We start from the raw sequence: 6,567 nt of genomic DNA on the forward strand, positions 1-6,567 counted from the left end.
ACATATGAAAATCTAGGATAAACATTATAATCTTTCTCTTTAAAATACTCGTTACATTACTGTTTACTGACTCACGAGCCTTGAGATTATCCCATAACCAGTAATCTGCCGGTTTGAAATATCTATTTTATTGTGGAGTCGTACTGATAGTTCTTTTAGTCACCATCCAAATGATTTCAGCCTGTTTCTGTATTTATTTCTCATTTTATCAACTATTCAAAGTATGGCTACAACTACGTCCTCTGGTGGACACATTTATTAATTTCTTTTTATCGGCTTAGCTTGTCTCCAATGTACTGGTAATCGTATTCCCCAAATTTCACTGTTTCAGAGTTATGACAAATGGGCCTACTGACTTTATTTTAATCTACGATATTTTTGTCAATAAAATACTGCAAAATGAAAAAAAATTAAAAAATCTCAAAATTTTAGCTCAATTACCTTTGTATGTCAACATTAACTTGAATGAAACATGTCCGTACACGTTCCTAACTGCTTTTTATATTTGGAATTTTTACTCATTGCTGATATGAGTCAGATATTGTTGATAAACAATTAAAGTACTTCATTACAAACAATTGAAGTGATCTTTGTATTTAAACAGTGTTAAACGTTTAAAGTACTTGATGGCAAACAACTGAAGTGAGCTATGTATTAAAACAGTGTTAAACGTTTAAAGTACTTGATGACAAACAACTGAAGAGATCTTTGTATTAAAACAGTGTTGAACAATTAAAGTACTTGATGACAAACAACTGAAGTGATCTTTGTATTAAAACAGTGTTAAACAATTAAAGTACTTGATGACAAACAACTGAAGTGATCTTTGTATTAAAACAGTGTTAAACATTTAAAGTACTTGATGACAAACAATTGAAGTGAGCTTTGTATTAAAACAGTGTTAAACGTTTAAAGTACTTGATGACAAACAACTGAAGTGAGCTATGTATTAAAACAGTGTTAAACGTTTAAAGTACTTGATGACAAACAACTGAAGTGATCTTTGTATTAAAACAGTGTTAAACATTTAAAGTACTTGATGACAAACAACTGAAGTGATCTTTGTATTAAAACAGTGTTAAACATTTAAAGTACTTGATGACAAACAACTGAAGTGATCTTTGTATTAAAACAGTGTTAAACATTTAAAGTACTTGATGAGAAACAACTGAAGTGATCTTTGTATTGTGTTTTGATTCATACTTTATATTTTCGTGTTTTAGTTTGATAGGCTTGAGCGATAAGAAGACCATCTATTAATATAAACGTGTGAGAAAACTGATCATTCATTGATAACAGGTGTTTGTATGGGGATTTGTATAAATGTTGGATATGATTATAGATAAAGTCTAGCATGTCTTCTGTCGCGTAAAGAATCTATGGTAAAGATTAATATCTCTTCTATATAACAGTGTTGAAAGTATGAGAATCATGCCTGTTAAAGGTGAATAATGTATAGTAATGATTAGCATGTTTTATGTGTAACAAGTAGATGTTAAATTACATGAATAATGTATAGTAAGGATTAGCATGTTTTATGTGTAACAAGTAGATGTTAAAGTACATGAATAATGTATAGTAATGATTAGCATGTTTTACGTGTAACAAGTAGATGTTAAATTACATGAATAATGTATAGTAAAGATTAGCATGTTTTACGTGTAACAAGTAGATGTTAAATTACATGAATAATATATAGTAAGGATTAGCATGTTTTATGTGTAACAAGTAGATGTTAAATTACATGAATAATGCATAGTAAGGATTAGCATGTGTTGATTACTTACTGCTGTTTTTAGAAGTAAGGTTGATTATTATCTCCTACTGACATATAAACAAATCTTATTCCATATGTGATACAGATTTAAATGCCAAGATGAAGCGAAGCAATGAAACCAGTAGGCCTAATAACAGTGATAAAAAAATCACATTAAACCGAAGGCTTTTCCCACGTTCCTCTTACTGGTTTTTATATTATAGATGAGTATTTTTTAAATATATTTCTTATCTGCAACACATCAGACCTCGTTAGCTTGGCTAGACATGTTGGCTGACAGAAATCTGTCAAACATTCTAAATCATATGCAGTACAAAACATTTAGTGATACAATAATCAATGCTAAAAGCCGGCAAAGCAAAGAAACCAAATAATTTTGATAAAAAAATGACACTAAATTGCTTTATTTTTCATCCACATTCCTATTAATTAATTCATAGTATATTTTAAACTATAGGCCTATTGCCTTCATTGCTTCACCAACCTTTACATTTAAAGATGTATCTTTGAAATACTTTTTACTGTTTATAAAAGGGTTTTGAAAATATTTTTCTCTGCCAACATGTCGACCCTAGCTGACGAGTTCTGGTATTAAACGAAAGGCCTCCTGGGCACTAAGATGTGGGAATCAATAGATGCGTTTTAATAAAAAATCATATTTTTACACTCCTCTGAAATACGTAATGGACTAATTACGAAATCTGCATTGTAGTGTGACATTTATCAGTAACATTAGAATTATAGAGAGATCTAAAATATTGTCACGCAGTTGAATGGAAGTTCTTAGACGTTACTTGATATTGGATTTTAGGCTTACGATATTTCTACCAGCCAAATAAACCGGAAACCTGAAGGGCAGCCATAAAATTGAACATGTACTTAAGGCAGCGTTACCCAAACGTTTTTCATTTAATAAATATGGTTTCTTGCGCCTTCCTTTTTTTTTTGAATGGGTGAAAGATTAAGTTATGCTATATGTTTTATGGTAATTACTAATTATTTTCTTTAATAAAAAAGTATATTAAAACGCTCCCCCCTTGGGGAGGTGCACCCCACACTTTTGGAAACGTTGTCTTAAGAAATTGACAGCCCTAAATGGCCAGGTGGTTAGGGCGCTCGACTCGCAATCTGTGGGTCGCGGGTTCGAATCCCCCCCTCACACCAAACATGCTCGCCCTTTCAACAGTGGAGGCGTTATAATGTGACGGTCAATCCCACTATTCGTTGGTAAAAGAGTAGCCCAAGAGTTGGCGGTGGGTGGTGATGACTAGCTGCCTTCCCTCTAGTCTTGCACTGCTAAATTAGGAACGGCTAGCGCAGATAGCTCTTGTGTAGCTTTGCACGAAATTCAAAACATACAAACATACATACTGGTGCATCATAAATGTAATGTTGTTGGTTTGAACCAGTACAGGAATGGTGACAGCAGGAATTACCAAGATGAAACCAGTCTATTTGAACTGCCCTATACCATCCTCGGTTTTCTTTATTTTGGGCCACAAAGTTTTAATTGTATTAAAGAAACAATGCCATTATCCGTAACTGGTTAAGATTTATTCTTAGTTCACCTAATACAAGAAAAAAAAGAACGTATCTTATTCAGGTTGAGAATATTTGATTTTGATATTATCTTTTGACGTGAAGACAAACTTGTTTAACGTTATTCGGTAAATCATCAGTAAAGATTCAAAATACACCATTTTTTTCGAAATGTATTATAAGCCATATCCTTTAGTGGGTGAGAAAGTATTGGTTCTGGAGCCATGGTGCCAACTTTTGATGGGGTAATTGTTGCTACGAACGGTGACAACTTTTGATGGGGTAATCGTTGCTACGAACAGTGACAACTTTTGATGGTGTAATCGTTGTTACGGACGGTGATAACTTTTGATGGGGTAATCGTTGTTACGGACGGTGACAACTTTTGATGGGGTAATGGTTGCTACGAACGGTGATAACTTTTGATGGGGTAATCGTTGCTACGGACGATGACAACTTTTGATGGGGTAATCGTTGTTACGGACGGTGATAACTTTTGATGGGGTAATCGTTGCTACGAACGGTGACAACTTTTGATGGGGTAATGGTTGCTATGAACGGTGACAACTTTTGATGGGGTAATCGTTGTTACGAACGGTGACAACTTTTGATGGTGTAATCGTTGCTAAAGGAGAAACAGTTACTGTAATGAATGTCAAGGAAACTTCAAAGGTTATAAGCACTAGCACCGAGGAATCTTCTAGCTAACTAAACTCTTTACTATTGCTGGGTTAAGGGTTCCAAACATTGCTAGCATCTCTGCGTACCAACTGACGATCTAGAGTAGAATGGTCATAGAAACTTTGTAGTTTGTCTGTTACTTCTAATCAAGACTATTTATCACCAGTTGTAATTATTATTGTCGAATTTTAGCAACTATTATGGTAGAAATTGTTTTGGACGGTAAGGAGGTTGTACCTGTTCAAAGAAAAAAATTGGCATAGTTACTTCTGAGTGAAATTGTTTGTCTCTTCTGAAATAACAGAATCTTTAGTCTATAAAATGATGACTAAAGGCTCATTGACTGAAGATCGTTATTCCATGGAATCTGTTTGCTGTTGTCCTTTTTAGTGTTGGTACCACATAATTTACTATTCTGTTGCTACGGAATATGTTTTTACGTCTGTTTCTGATGTCACAGTGTGTGTTACGTGTACCACATAATTTACTATTCTGTTGCTACGGAATCTGTTTTTACGTCTGTTTCTGATGTCACAGTGTGTGTTACGTGTACCACATAATTTACTATTCTGTTGCTACGGAATCTGTTTTTACGTCTGTTTCTGATGTCACAGTGTGTGTTACGTGTGCTATTTGTGCTTCTGCTATTAACGAATTTGTCAAGTTTCCCGTTTCTGATGTCACAAAATTTTTCACTGTCGCTATTTCTGAAGGCTCAGAATCTTTTGTTTTTTCTGGTGAAATCTGGTCAGCTTTGTTAGAACTGCGCATGGTAGTAGCCTTGTTTTCTGGTGTCTTGATCGTCACGGCTTCTGTTATTTTGGAATTCTCTAAAAGCTGGAATAAAATATTACCTTCTAGTTTGGATGATGAATTATCTAGGGGTTCTGGACGAACAGATTTGGAGAGATTTCTTACGGGCTCAAGTGAAGAAGCTTCCTCTGTATTGAAGGTGATCGATAGGGTTCGCCGTAACTCTGGGCGGTCGGTTTTAACACAATTGTTACGAGTGGTCTGCACCTGTGATAAAATTGTAGTAGTTTCGGAAGTTTCCACTGCTATCGAAATATTGGCCAATTGTTTTGGTTGTACTTCTGTTAGGGCACTAATATCAGAAGATCCTACTAGTTTGGAACCACTAATGTCTAATAGATCCACTAATTTCAAAGATGTTATTAGCGGAGGTGTTGAAGAATTGATTCTTGTTAAATGTTCAACATCACTGACATCGCTACGAGTTGTCTGTGTTGTTGATGTTGTTGTTGTTAAAGTGGCTTTCTCAAATCTTTCATTTTCCAGCTCTGTGAAAGACCGTGGGTCTCGGAATTGTAGGCTATAATAAATTACAGACCTAGCACAGTCCACAGTGTCGGGTCTGTCACACACCAGGAACTTCTGGTCGAACACCAGCTCGGGGTGACAACAAAATACATAGTCAGCTACTCCACCTTTATAGCCTGGACCACAGAAGTGAAATACGTGGCACGAACTCTCAACATCGGCGTAATATCCTCCAAGTGTTTTGTCTGAGCAGGAAAACTGAAGCGGGTAAAGATTGATAAAAAGCTCCTGGTCTGCACAGGCCAACATGAATTTCTGTTCGCTTGACTAAAAATAAAATATTATTTTATAAACATCACAAGATGCATATTACAGACAGACCTCTTAAATTAAAAATCAAACATACTTTGATTCAGCAAATGATAGTAGAGCACATGATTGAAATATGTATATTCACATCCTGCCAATAAATAAAATGACTGCTTCTTTTATTTTTGGTAGTTAAGCACACGGGTATCGAAACCCGGTTTCTAGCACCACAACTCCACAGACTTGCCGCTGTGCCACTGGGGGCCAGCAAGGACGCCGTTTTATTGAATGCACAAACACGAAACGAATGATATAAGGTCATCAAATATCACTAGATATTTAAGTAGAAATACGGACACATGCCACATTTACAAGATCTTAAATCTGGGCCTGTAAGATTTTACTTCTATCCTGGGAAAAATTTGGATGAGGATGTCCTTAGAAGTTATTCATTTGAAGTTCTTTCACAACTATCGACTAAGGATGGACCAGACATTCTCTGTGTGATCCATATCTGACGAGTGGACTGGCCACGGAAACGTGGTAACGCCGTGACCTTTAAACTATAATTTTGTGAAAGCACTGCCATTCCAGTGTTTTATCAAGGCTTGTATAGAGTCCAACAACAGTTCCTGGAAAGATAGTTGCCAAATTCAGGAGCGTCCACTGTCCGAGAATGATAAATATCTGGACTCGTCTGGAAACATCCGCGTTACAGAAGGCTCGAAGGTATTGACATATGATGTTGCCTGGAGTAGAGAGGGAGAGGCTTCGTAATAGCTATTCTACCATTGTAACTCATGCTAAGAAGATAATCGTCGACATATGATGTTGCCTGGAGTAAGGAGGGAGTGGCTTCGTAATAGCTATTCTACCATTGTAGCTCATGCTAAGAAGATAATCGTCGACATATGATGTTGCCTGGAGTAAGGAGGGAGAGGCTTCGTAATAGCTATTCTACCATTGTAACTCATGCTAAG

Source organism: Limulus polyphemus, unplaced genomic scaffold (assembly GCF_000517525.1).
Source record: "Limulus polyphemus unplaced genomic scaffold, Limulus_polyphemus-2.1.2 Scaffold5949, whole genome shotgun sequence".
NCBI classification, from domain to species: domain Eukaryota; kingdom Metazoa; phylum Arthropoda; class Merostomata; order Xiphosura; family Limulidae; genus Limulus; species Limulus polyphemus.